At 41.1% G+C, this 14,347-nt stretch overlaps 1 pseudogene; it reads left to right on the forward strand.

Moving 5' to 3' along the window:
* The first annotated feature begins 1,527 nt into the window (after positions 1–1,527).
* On the forward strand, positions 1,528–12,945 carry LOC134340928 (zinc finger protein 420-like; annotated as a pseudogene).
* Positions 12,946–14,347: the final 1,402 nt, after the last annotated feature.

Below are 14,347 nucleotides of genomic sequence, written 5' to 3' on the forward strand. Positions count from 1 at the left end.
TCCAGCATATTAATAGTAGCTCCCTGACGCCCGCAAATTATATACAATATCCCGGAAATGAGAGGGAGATCGAGAGCGGGAGCGGGAACGAGATCGAGAGCGGGAGCAAGAGCGAGCATCCTGGTTGGTCTCTCTTTGTGCTAAGTAGACCTATCAGTTTTCTGTGTGGGCGGGCTCTGTCTCTCCATCAGTTCAGTTTCGTGTCCTGCATGGCAAAGTTTTCTCAAAAAAAAGAAAATATAAAACGTACTTCACCCCAAACTACACGAAAGTGTACCCCTGCCTAATAGGGGTCGAAAATAATGACAGTGTTGCTCGCTGCACTGTTTGCAACAGTGTCTTTTCTATTGCCCATGGTGGGTTAAGACTGTAAAAGACATGTTGAGGTGAGTTTAACAGGTGTCATTTGTTCATTGGCATGGCTAATATTATTTAAACTAGCTGGTTAGCTGCTGAGGAGCTACTCTATTGATGTCCTACGTGATGAGGCCAAACTCCCTGTAGACGTGCTTAAAGTTGTGATGGAATTAAAAAAAAAAACGACTCCATGATAATATATAAGTACATACTGTATTTTCATGTCTCATTTTCTGCATATACCCAGTTTACAAATTACAGATTGGTTTACGGATTAGACAAAATCACTAAACAAAGTATTAGATAAGACAATACAACAAGGATACACCTTATGCTTTTATTTCTGTTAGGGAGCACAACATATCAGGGAGGCTAACCGCAGGGAAGGCTGCTCAAGTATTTCACAGTTCTTTTCAGCAGAGTCACAGGACAAGGAAAGTTTGCAAAAGAATTAGAAAAGCTATTTGCATTAGCATTGAAATTGCCAACAAAATACTCAACAAAGAATGTGTGTGTGTGTGTGTGTGTGTGTCTGTGTGTGTGTGTGTGTGTGTGTGTGTGTGTGTGTGTGTGTGTGTGTGTGTGTGTGTGTGTGTGTGTGTGTGTGTGTGTGTGTGTGTGTGTGTGTGTGTGTGTGTGTGTGTGTGTGTGTGTGTGTGTGTGTGTGTGTGTGTGTCTACATTTCCAGCAACTGCAGAATCTCTTGTGTTTTATATCTGCATTTCTAAGAGGGTTGTATTTTGGCTCTAGACAGGCGAAATGCCTGTTGACATTGAGTATATTATTTATAGAAGCTGCTTTCTGCGTTAAAACAGCTGCTGCGTTTTCTACACACAAAACACAGTGAGACACGGACACGGAACCGGTGCTTGCAGAAACCTGAAGGCACCGTGATTACCCCGAAAGCGGCGCCTCAGAAAGAACTCCATCACTGCCGCACCGATTAAATGCGCAGGCGCAGCCGTCAGGGTTGTAACGTGACCGGTTTCACGCATGCGCGCAGTACACAAACGGCCTGGGGACGACCGGAATTAGGTGAGAGCGGATCGCCGGCCGGGCGGGGGGTTTCCGCACCGACTGAGTCCGGGCACCGTGGCCCGCAGTCCCGGGACAGTCCCTCTCTCTCAGCCCCATGGTCCGTACCTGGACCCCGGGGAGCTTCCGGCTGCTGGGGGAATGGGAGCCGATGGTCCCGGCTGTTATGGTGCGGTCCCGTCTCCCGGGTGATAGCAGCTGCCACATCCTGTGGTTGGGGTGACTCCGCTCCCCAATGATCCTCCGGGTCCTTTTTACACAATAATGTAAATATCCTGGACAGTGGGAGGTTCACATCTACAGATGGGCTGGGCTGTCCGCACCACTCTCTGCAGAGTCCTGCGACTGAGGGAAGTACAGTTCCCATACCAGGCAGTGATGCAGACCCTCAGCATGCTCTCAAGTGTGCCCCTGTAGAAAGTTCTTGGGATTTGGGGAACCATACCAAACTTCTTCAACCATCTGAGGTGAAAGAGGAATTGTTGTGCCTTTTTCACCACACAGCACGTATGGACGGACCAGGTGAGATCCTCAGTGATCTTTATGCCGAGGAACTTAAAGCTGTTCACCCTCTCAACCCCAGATCCATTGATGTCAATAGGGGTTAGCCTGTCTCCATTCCTCCTGTAGTCCACAACCAGTTCCTGTGTTGTTGCAACATTGAGGGCGAGGTTGTTTTCTTGACACCAGACAGATGTTGTTCAGACCTCAGACAAAGTCAACAATCAAAAGACTGAACATGGTGCAATGACTGTCCTAAGCTGTGTATATCACAATGCTAGAAGCATCGTCGGAAAGCCAGATGAGCCCAGGACTTGGAATTATGATATTGTAGCCATTACTGGGAGTTCGTTGCGCCCAGCAGTCTGAGGGATTTAGAAGAACAAATTTGTAGAGAGATCGCAGACTATGCCAAGAAACAAAAGTTGAGATGGTAAGTGATTTTAAATTTCCATATATTGACGAGGACTCCCATACTGTAAAAGGACTAGATGGGGTAGAGTTTGTCAAATGTGCCCTTAATCAGTATGTAGAATTTCTGACGTAGAAGTGTGCAGTAAAGCTATTAGGAAATAGTCCAGGGCTAGTGATGGAAATTAGTGTATGGGAACACTTTGTAGCTGGTGATCATAATGCTGTGAGATTCCAAGTAAATATAGAAAAAGAGCAGTCTGGACCACAGTTTCAGATTCTAAATTGGAGAAAGGTCAATTTTGATGGTATCAGAAAGGATCTGACAAGTGTGGATTGGGACGGGCTGTTTTCTGGCAAAGGAGTACTTGGTAAGCAGGAGGCCTTCGGAAGTGAAATTTTGTGTGTGTAGAGTTTGTATGTGCCTTTCAAAATAAAAGTTGAAAGGTAACTGGTGCAGGGAACCTTGGTTTTTGAGAGATATCGAGGCCCTGAATATGTTGTTCCTCTAAATGCCTCAGGCTGTTGGGTGCAACCAACACTCATTAATGACTACAGTATCACAATTCCACGCCCTGAGCTCATCTGACTTTCTGTTGGTTTTTAAAAGCTTCCCAGTATTTTTTGCTTTATGATTTGCCCTCTCTTTGGCTTTTATGTTGGCTTTGGCTTCTGTTTCTTTCTTTTTCAATCTTTTCATTGGTTTCATAATAATAAACATAACATATTATTGATACAAAGTTATTGGGATCACATTGTTGTACTTAACATATTGAAATATACACCCAGTTGACACACGGGTATTAAACCTCCCAATTATACAGGATACAAATATAATATAATATACAAATTTTAAAAAAAAAATATATCGTGAAAAAGGAAAGAAAAATATATCCCCTCCCAAAAAAACTAACCTAAACAGCGTTAACCATCTAAACTAAAGAAAAGACCTGGGCTGTTGTGAAACATTAAAAAAAAAAGAACCATTAATGTCGTTGACTCTGCTCCTCTCAACATACATTAAAAAGAGATAGAATAGGATTGGAAAAGGTCAGATTACATCATATGGAAGTGTTGAATAAATGGCTTCCAAGTCTTTTTGAATTTAATAGAGGGATCATAAATAACACTTCTAATTTTTTTCTAAGTTTAAACACAACATAGTTTGAGAGAACCAATGAAATGTGGTGGGAGGATTGATCTCTTTCCAATTCAGCAAAATGGATCTTCTAGTCATTAATGTAAGAAATGCAACCATCCAACGAGCTGAAGAGATTAAAAGATTTGGTTCTATCATTGGTAAACCAAAAATTACAGTAATAGGGTCGCGTTGTAAATCAATACTCAAAACAGTTGAGATAATATCAAAGATACCTTTCCAGTATTTTTTTTAAAAGAGGACATGACCAAAACATATGAGTTAAAGAAGCTATCTCAGAGTGACATCTATCACACACAGGATTTATATGAGAGTAATAATGAGCTAATTTATCCTTAGACATATGAGCCCCATGCACTACTTTAAACTGTATCAACACATGTGTAACACATATAGAGGATGAATTAACTAATTGAAGAATTTTTTCCCCATTTTTCAATCAGTGAAGTCATCTTAAGTTCCCTCTCCTAATCAGTCTTAACTTTATTAGATACGTTTGGAAGTATTTTCATAATTATATTGTAAATACTTGCTGTTACACCTTTCTGAAAAGGATTTAAATCCATTTTCCCCCCCAAAATATTCATTGAATACAAATTCGGGAAGGTAGGAGAAACAGTATTTTAAAAGTTTCTAATCTGTAAATTTCTTTAAAAAAATGGGATCTAGGCAAGTTGTATTTGTTAGATAATTGTTCAAAGGACATGAAACAATTATCCAAAAATAGATCACAAAATCATACCAAACCTTTAGTTTTCCAAGCCAAATATACTTGGTCCATAATGGAGGGTTGGAAGAAAAAATTAGATATAATAGGACTTGCTAAAATAAATTGATTCAACCCAAAAAATTTTCGAAATTGAAACCATATTTATGAAGTATATTTTACTATTGGGTTATCCGTTTATTTATACAATTTAGAAAGAGTACAGTAAAGGGAAGCGAAGTCCCTAAATTAGAACCCGATGAAAACCCTTGTAAAGAATTACATTCAAGATTTACCCAATGTGGACTTGAAGTTACATCCAAGTCCCATAACCAAATTTTAAATATCGAATATTATTGCCCAATAGTAAAATCTAAAATTCGGCAATGCCAAACTCCCTCCTTTTTAGATTTCTGTATGTATCTTTTACCTAACCTAGGATTTTTATTCTGCCATATATATGAAGAAATTTTGGAATCAACGTTATCAAAAAAGGATTTTGGGATAAAAATTGGCACCACTTGAAATAGATATAAAAGTTTAGGTAAAATAATCATCTTAATAGCATTGATCCAACCGATCAATGACAGAGACATTGGTGACCATTTAGTAAACAAAAGTTTATTCTGATCAATTAAAGGTAAGAAATTAGCCTTAAATAGACCCTTATGCTTTTTTGTAATTTTGAGCCTTAAATATATAAAAAAATCAGTAACCAATTTAAATGGCAAACATCCATAAATTGGAACCTACATATTTGGGGGAAATAGTTTGCTCTTATTAAGGTTCAATTTATAACCAGAAAAATTACTAAACTGAGCCAACAAAGATAAAATAGCAGGAACGGATTTCTCAGGATTAAATGTATAATAACAAATCATCTGCATATAATAACTTGTGTATTTCATTCCCACGGGTAATACCAAAAATGTTAGGTGAGACTCGGATAGCAATTGCTAAAGGTTCAAGGGCAATATCAGATAATAATGGGCCAAGAGGACATCCCTGCCTAGTACCCCGAGATAAGCGACAAAAGGGAGATCTTTGATTGTTAGTGCAAATGGAAGCTACAGGGGTATGATATATCAATTTAATCCAAGATATAAATATCGGACTAAAATGAAATTTCTCAAGCACACTAAATAGATATGACCATTCAACTCTGTCAAAAGCTTTCTCAGCATCTAATGAAATAACACATTCTGGAGTACTAAGTGAAGGAGTATAGAAAATATTCATTAACCTCCTAATATTAAAAGATGAATAACGGTTTTTAATCAATCCAGTTTGGTCCACAGAAGTAATTTGAAGTAATACCTTCTCTAACCTAGTTGCTAATACTTCAGAACATTTTTTATAATCTACATTGAGGAGAGATTTCGGTCTATATGATGCACAATCAGTAGGATCTTTATTCTTTTTAAGAAATAAAGAAATAGAAGCTCCATAAAATGATTGTGGTAATGTACCTAATCTGATTGCTTCTTTAAAAACTCTAGCCAACCAAGGAGAAAGAATAGATGAAAAAAACTTTTAAAATTCCACTGTAAAACCATCTGGACCAGGTGCTTCGCCGGAATTCATTGAGGAAATAACAACTGTTGTTTCTTCGTCCGGAATAGGAGTTTCCAATGTTAAACATTCTTCGGTTGATAATTTCGGAAAATTCAATTTCCTTAAGAAGTCCTGCATAGTGTTGGGATGGTGAGGAAATTCAGAATGGTATAAGGAGGTATAAAATTGCTGAAAAGATTTGTTTATCTCATCATGATTAACTGTCACGGTGTCATCATGTTTGCCAATCTTAATGATTTGACCTTTAACCGAAGCAGTTTTCAATTGATGAGCTAATAATTTACCCGATTTGTCACTATGTATATAAAACACACTTCTAGTTTTCATTAATTGATTTTCAATCGAGGATGTTAATAATAAGCTGTGTTCCATTTGAAGTTTGACTCTCTGTTTATAAAGCTCCTTACTAGGAGCAATAGAATATTCCTGATCAATTTCTTAAATTTTATCAACCAACAAAAGGGTTTCATTCTTAATACGTTTTTTCAAACCAACAGAATAAGAAATAACCTGTCCACGGATATATGCTTTAAAAGTGTCCCATATTGTCCCGTTGGAGATTTCTTCCGTAATATTAGTTGAAAAGAAGAGATCAATCTGTTCTTTCATAAACTTAACAAAATCCGGGTCTTGAAGCAAATTAGAATTAAATCGCCATTGTCTAATACCAGGAGAAGTATCCATTAACTTGCTGGGGCTTTGACTTCTTATTTCAGCCATGGTTGTGCCCTCCTGCCTTTAGAGTGCTTCGCTGGTGTGTATCTACCATGCAGCTCCCGAACTGCTCCCAGAAACTCCAGCCTTTGTTGCTCCACCGTCATTCCTACCAGTTTCCCCTTCCAACCAAGTTTGGCCAGCTTCTCTGTCAAAGAAGCATGGAGAAGTTCAGTGCAGAAACAGGCCGTTTGTCCCATCTGAACAATGCTGAAAACAATTAATCTGTCCAATGCAACGACCGGGACCACAGCCCTCCATACCCCTACCATCCAGGTACCAATCCAAACTTCCCTTAAATGGTGACATCGAGCTCACATGCACCATTTGTGCTGGAATCTCATTCCACACTCTCACAATCAATTCAGTGAAGAGGTTTTCCACAAAGTCTTGTTAAATTTTCAATAAATGGTGAAGCCACTTACCCATGACCTCTGGTTGTCGTCCTGCCCAACATCAGTGGAAAAAGCCTGCTTGCACCTACCCTATATCTACCCTCATAATCGTGTATCCTTCCAACAAATCCTCAAAACAATGTGTACAGTAGTTTCCTTGTTTATGCTTAGAGCTTTTTTTCGATGTATAAGATGATGAGGGGCATTAATTGTGTGGATAGCCAGACACTTTTCCCAGGGCTGAAACGGCTAACACGAGGGGCGTAGATTTAAGGTGCTTGGAAATAGATACCGAGGGGATGTCAGGGATAAGTTTTTTACACAGAGAGTGGTGGGTGCGTGGACTGCACTGCCAGCGGCGGTGGTGGAGGCAGATACAATAGCGTCTTTTAACAGCCTCTCAGATAGGTACCTGGAGCTGAGAGAAATAGAGGGCGATGTGCTAGGGGAATTCCAGGCCATTTCTCGAGTAAGTTGCATGGTTGGCACAACATTGTCAGCTGAATGGCCTGGAGTATGCTGCAGATTTCTATGTTCTATGTTGAACAGCGAAATAAGTTTGCCTATCCTACAATTGTCTGATAACCCCCCGTCACTAAGGGTGATTTAATTATCTCTGCTAGGGCCCCGACAATTTCTGCACTTGCCTCCCGTTGGGTCCGAGGGAGCACCTTGTCATGACCTGGAGATTTATCCACCCTAATCTGCCTCAGGATAGCAAACATCTCCTCTTCTTTAATCTGTACAGAGTCCACGATGTTAATGCTGCTTTTCCACACTCCCATAGACCTTGTGTCCATCTCCTGAGTAAATAGAGATGAAAACAATATTTAAGATCTTCCCATCTGCTCTGGTTCCACATCTGGATTGCCATTCTGGTCTTCCAGAGGACCAACTTTGTACCTTGGAATCCTTTTGCTCTTAATATATCTCCAGAATCTCTGAGGATTATTCTTCACCTTTTCTGCGAGGGCAACCTCATGCCTTCTTTTAGCCATCCTGATTTATTTCTTATTTGTTCTCTTGCATTTCTTATACTCCACAGATTGGAGATGGCAGAAATGCCTCATTTTTTTTAGAGACAGGAAGAGCATCAGAGAATTTGATGGTCATTCCAGATACCAGCATTGTGCCCGGTTGGAAGATGATTTCTCTCTCCAACTTGGGTTAAACTTCACTGTAACAGTGAGATGCCGGATCACACCTTGACAACTCAAGTGATCTCATCTGAAATGTTGTTCTTCACTTATTGATGGATTTTATATATCTTTTCTCAGGTTAAAAATGACAAGGAATTTATCTACGGGAATCTGGAACACAACACGCCAGTTTTGCTGTCTCTGTGCACGTCTATCAGAAGTGGAGGAAGGGATTCACTCGATCATCTGACTGACTGGCTTGCCTGTCAGTTTACACAGGGGAGAGGCTGTTCACCTTTTCAGACTGTGGCCATTCAAGGTCATCTCATGAAGATACATCAGCAAGTTCACACTGGGACAAGGCCGTTCACCTTGTCCTGTGGCTGAGAAGCGATTCAGTCGGGCTTCCCACCTGTGGGCACGCCAGTCAGTTCACACTGGGCAGAGGCTGGTCATCTGCTGAATTTGTGGGAAAGGATTCACTCGGTCATTTGACCTAATGGCTCACCAGCGAGTTCACACCGGGGAGCGGCCATTCACCTGCTCAGTCTGTGGGAAGGGATTCACTTGGTCATCTAAACTGAAGGTACATCAGCGAGTTCACACTGGGGAGAGGCCGTTCATCTGCTCAGTCTGTGGGAAGGGATTCACTCAGTCATCTCAACTGAAGGTACATCAGCGAGATCACACTGGGGAGAGGCCGTTCACCTGCTCAGTCTGTGGGAAGGGATTCACTCAGTCATCTCAACTGAAGGTACATCAGCGAGTTCACAGCGGGGAGAGGCCGTTCACCTGCTCAGTCTGTGGGAAGGGATTCACTTTGTCATCTCAGCTACTGAGACACCAGTCAGTTCACACTGGAGAGAGGCCATTCACCTGCTCAGAGTGTGGGAAAGGATTCACTCAGTCATCCACTCTAATGGCACACTGGTCAGTTCACACTGGGGAGAGGCCGTTCACCTGCTCAGACTGTGGGAAAGGATTCATTAAGTCATCTCTACTGAAGGTACATCAGCGAGTTCACACTGGGGAGAGGCCATTCAACTGCGCAGACTGTGGGAAGGGATTCATTTCGTCATCTCAGCTGAAAGTACATCAGCGAGTTCACACTGGGGAGAGACCATTCACCTGCTCAGACTGTGGGAAGGAATTCATTTCGTCAGCTCAAGTTAAGGTACATCAGCGAGTTCACACTGGGGAGAGACCGTTCACCTGCTCAGACTGTGGGAAGGGATTCATTTTGTCATCCCAACTGAAGGCACATCAGAGAGTTCACACCGGGGAGAGGCCATTCACCTGCTCAGACTGTGCGAAGGGATTCACACGTTTAGCTCGTGTACTGACACACCAATCAGTTCACTCTGGGGAGAAGCCGTTCACCTGCTCAGAATGTGGGAAGAGATTCACTCAGTCATCTCAACTGAAGGTACATCAGCGAGTTCACACTGGAGAGCGGCCCTTCACCTGCTCAGTCTGTGGGAAGGGATTCACTTTGTCATCTCAGCTACTGAGACACCAGTCAGTTCACACTGGGGAGAGGCCGTTCACCTGCTCCGAGTGTGGGAAAGGATTCACTCAGTAATCCACTCTAATGGCACACTGGTCAGTTCACACTGGGGAGAGGCCGTTCACCTGCTCAGACTGTGGGAAAGGATTCATTAAGTCATCTCTACTGAAGATACATCAGCGAGTTCACACAGGGGAGAGGCCATTCACATGCTCAGTCTGTGGGAAGGGATTCATTAAGTCATCTCTACTGAAGATACATCAGCGAGTTCACACTGGGGAGAGGCCATTCAGCTGCTCAGAGTGTGGGAAAAGATTCACTCAGTCATCCCACCTACAAGCACACTGGTCAGTTCACACAGGGGAGAGGCCATTCACCTGCTCAGTCTGTGGGAAGGGATTCATTAAGTCATCTCTACTGAAGGTACATCAGCGAGTTCGCACTGGGGAGAGGCCGTTCACCTGCTCAGAGTGTGGGAAAGGATTCACTCAGTCATCCCACCTACAAGCACATTGGTCAGTTCACAGTGGGGAGAGGCCATTCACCTGCTTAGAGTGTGGGAAGGGATTCACTCTATTATCTCAACTACAGAGACACCAGCGAGTTCACACTGGGTAGAGGCCGATCACCTGCTCAGAAGAGAGCAGGAAGAGATTCTCTCAGCCAAATCAACCAAATGTGCATCATTGATTTCACACTGGGAAGAGGCCATTCATCTGCTGTGAATGTGGTGAAGGATTCATTCAGTTATCTATCCTTATGACACACTACCAGGTTCACACTGGGGAGAGGCCGTTCACCTGCTCTGAATATGGGAAGCGATTCGCTCCGTCATCTAACCTTATGTAACTCTCGCTTCGGCTAGCAGCTTAATGTAGGGGCTGATAGCCCCCCCCAGCCCGGCCAAACGTAAGAAATCTCAATTAACAAACAGTACACAATATGTGATTAAACGACTGAGCTTTAGAATTCATACATTGACTATAGGGTTAGTGAAGTAAACGAAAAAAAAGAAAAAGGGCCCACTCTCTTCATTTGCATTTTCTCATCTCTCCCCAGCAAAAGACCACGAAAATTTCTCTTCCAGACTCACACAGAAGAACAACATTTCTGTCATTGAATAGCCCTGCATTCCAAAACCCTGTTATCTCTAGTCGTAACCTAAACATTGCTGCTGGAGAGAAACCATTACCTCAGCAGTGAAACATTGCAGAGAGGCCACTACATTAGCAGTGAAACCTTACAGCATGTTACACTTGTGACACACTACCGGGTTCACACTGGGGAGAAAGTTCCAATAAGCTGCGTGCTGGATATTTATCCATCACCTTTGCTGAATGCAATTTCGACAGTGACTGTTGGTGCTGAACTCTGCAATTATTGTTGCTGCTCACCACACCCAGTTCTGTACCCTGGTCACTGGGCATGGGAGGAGTTTCTTCTGCTGCACATTCACGTTTAATGGGACTGGAGTTTAATATTCTGGATCTGAGACAAATAAATCAGTGTATTTTAAACTCTGTCTTCGTACTTAGTGAATTTATTTCATTTTAAAATCTTTTTATTGTTTATCATTGAGATCAACAAAAAATACATTAATCAAGTCAACATGTCAATATGCACAATGAGGAATTAAATTACCAAATAACTGATTAACAAAGCTAAAGAATATATCAACAATAAAAAAGTGTTAAGAATGTTTTTTTTTTAAAAAAAGAAAGAAGGAAATTAAGAACCCCTACTAACTAAAACAATAATAAACCCTGCTAACAAAAAAATAAACAAAAAGAGAAAACAAACCATTGGGAGCACGACCCCGGAGCTGTACACCATACAAGCTTCCATAAAAGAAAAACATCAATCCGCCAACTCAAATCTATTTAAACAAGAATCAGAAGGAAACCATCTTAATTAACTCAAATCAGATGACAGTAGCGGGCAAAAGAACCCCACCTTTTCTCAAAGTCAAATTGAGGATCAAAAGTTCTACTTCTGATTTTCTCCAAACTGAGACATAACATCACCTGAGAGAACCATTGTATCAAAGTGGAAGCAGAGACATCTTTCCATTTTAATAAAATAGCCCTTCTGGCCAATAATGTAACAAATGCAATTACATGTTGGTCTGATATAGAAATACCATGAATATATTGAGGGATTATACCGAAAAAACTGTCAATTTATTAGGTTGTAATTTAATTTCTAAAGCTTTAGAAATTGTAGAGAAAATGGAAATTATTTCAACCTTCATTAAGTGATCCTACTTTTTTTCTTTGGAGGAATAAAGGAGTCTATTCCTTCATGGATCTGTTCCAAGAAGGCCGATTGATGTGTTTTGAGAAATTAGTAACACAATACTCTCTCGTATTCACATTTTTTTTTTGCAATATCTTATGGTCAGACATTTCTTACAAGTATATTTAAGTAATTTTCCATATATACAGGATTCTGATCTGTTAGACATTATTTTAAAAATGAATCCTTTTGTGAAAGTTTTATTGGCAAAATTAATAATTTACTGTTACAACAGTATAATTACCCTTCACTTAAGATTAAGCAAGATTGGGAAAGAGAGCTTAACATGACCTTGCTAACAGAGAATTTTGAAGTTGGTTAACTCTTCTTCGATTTGTGCCAGTCACTGTTTAATTCAATTTAAAATTGTACATTGTTACTATTTGACAAAGGAGAGACTGTCTAAAATGTTTCTTAATGTTGATAATCAGTGTGATAGATGTAAAACTGAGACAGCAATATTGACACATATGTTTTGGTCGTATTCTGTATTGAAACAGTTTTGGAAATCTTAGTGAATTTATACCACACCTAGTGTATAGTAGAGAGTCAACTCAGGCCGGCTGGACCCTGCCAGTGATTCAGCTCCACAACAGTCCTTTTAAATCCTCCCCTGTTGTTCATCTCTCACTCTCCTTGTGGTGATGGGTTCCAAACAGTCACCACTCTGTGGGTGAAGAAGTTTCCCTTGAATGTTCTGCAGACCGAAGAAGTCAAGCGGAATGCAGTTCTGTCTGAGATGTTCTTTGCCCCTCAAATCTTTGGGCTGAGGAAGAATGACATTGGGAGTTAACTTCCTCGTTCAGGGCTCATTCCCACATTATGGGTCATTTTCCCTGCTTCTAAAAGCCTGTTAGAAAACACGTCCTCTAAAGATTGAAAGCAGAATGGGAAACCATTACTTGGATGCTCAATGGAGCAGGGTCAGAAACCAGAGGTGGGTCTGCACAGGGCAGAGTTTGGGGCTCTGGACGATGTTCTGTGATTTTTCTTTCATGTGTGTTATTTCTCTTCCTCCTTCTGTCCAAGTTAGTGTTAATCTCAGTGGGTTTGAGTGTAAATAGTCTTTTCTAAAGTAGTCATTTCAGTTCTTATTTATCTTTGTAAACCTTACTGATTGAAATGTGACCAAGATACTTTCATTAAAAAAAGTCAATGTCGGTATTGATGGAAGTGTTTATTGCTTTTGTTGTATTTGGTAACTATTGAGCTCCGTTTGGCAGGTTTTTTTGAGCCTTGAACTAAATTTTGTGAGAAGTTTTCCTTATTTCGCACGACTTCCTATTTTCTATGCCTGTTGATATTCCAGATACGTGAGTATCAAGTCCCAATGAAGGGTCTTGGCCCTTAATGTTGATTCCCATTCATAGATGCTGCCTGACATGCTGAGCTCCTCCAGCACTTTGTGTGTAGTTCTCCAGATTTCTAGCATCTGCAGGTCCACTTGTCTCCCAGATGCTTATATGTTTCTTGAAAGAACAAGCTAGCAGTGGGGTTGTGTGGCTCTGTTGGTAAAATATTAAATAAAATCATTAAAAACAGTGGCATGGGGTTGGAAGGTGTAGAATCCGTGGATAGAATTACGGAACAGAAAATGTAAAAAAAAATCTGTGACAGGAAATGTATATTGACGTCCAAACATAGAACATAAAACACTAAAGCACATTACAGGCCCTTTGGCCCACAATGTTGTGCCGACCCTGAAATCCTGCCTCCCATAAAACCTCCCACCTTAAATTCCTCCATATACCTGTCTAGTAGTCTCTTAAACTTCACTAGTGTATCTGCCTCCACCACTGACTCAGGCAGTGCATTCCATGCACCAACCACTCTCTGAGTAAAAAACCTTCCTCTAATATCCCCCTTGAACTTCCCACCCCTTACCTTAAAGCCATGTCCTCTTGTATTGAGCAGTGGTGCCCTGGGGAAGAGGCGCTGGCTATCCACTCTATCTATTCCTCTTATTATCTTGTACACCTCTATCATGTCTCCTCTCATCCTCCTTCTCTCCTTAGGGGACAGAGTGTCCAGTGAGATGGAGGAACTGAGCGAAATACTTGTTAGTAGGGAAGTGGTGTTAGGTAAATTGAAGGGATTGAAGGCAGATAAATCCCCAGGGCCAGATGGTCTGCATCCTAGAGTGCTTAAGGAAGTAGCCCAAGAAATAGTGGATGCATTAGTGATAATTTTTCAAAACTCGTTAGATTCTGGACTAGTTCCTGAGGATTGGAGGGTGGTTAATGTAACCCCACTTTTTAAAAAAGGAGAGAGAGAGAAACCGGGGAATTATAGACCGGTTAGCCTAACGTCGGTGGTGGGGAAACTGCTGGAGTCAGTTATCAAAGATGTGATAACAGCACATTTGGAAAGCGGTGAAATCATCGGACAAAGTCAGCATGGATTTGTGAAAGGAAAATTATGTCTGACGAATCTCATAGAATTTTTTGAGGATGTAACCAGTAGAGTGGATAGGGGAGAACCAGTGGATGTGGTATATTTGGATTTTCAAAAGACTTTTGACAAGGTCCCACACAGGAGATTAGTGTGCAAACT

This window comes from Mobula hypostoma, chromosome X2 (genome assembly GCF_963921235.1).
Source record: "Mobula hypostoma chromosome X2, sMobHyp1.1, whole genome shotgun sequence".
NCBI classification, from domain to species: Eukaryota; Metazoa; Chordata; class Chondrichthyes; order Myliobatiformes; family Myliobatidae; genus Mobula; species Mobula hypostoma.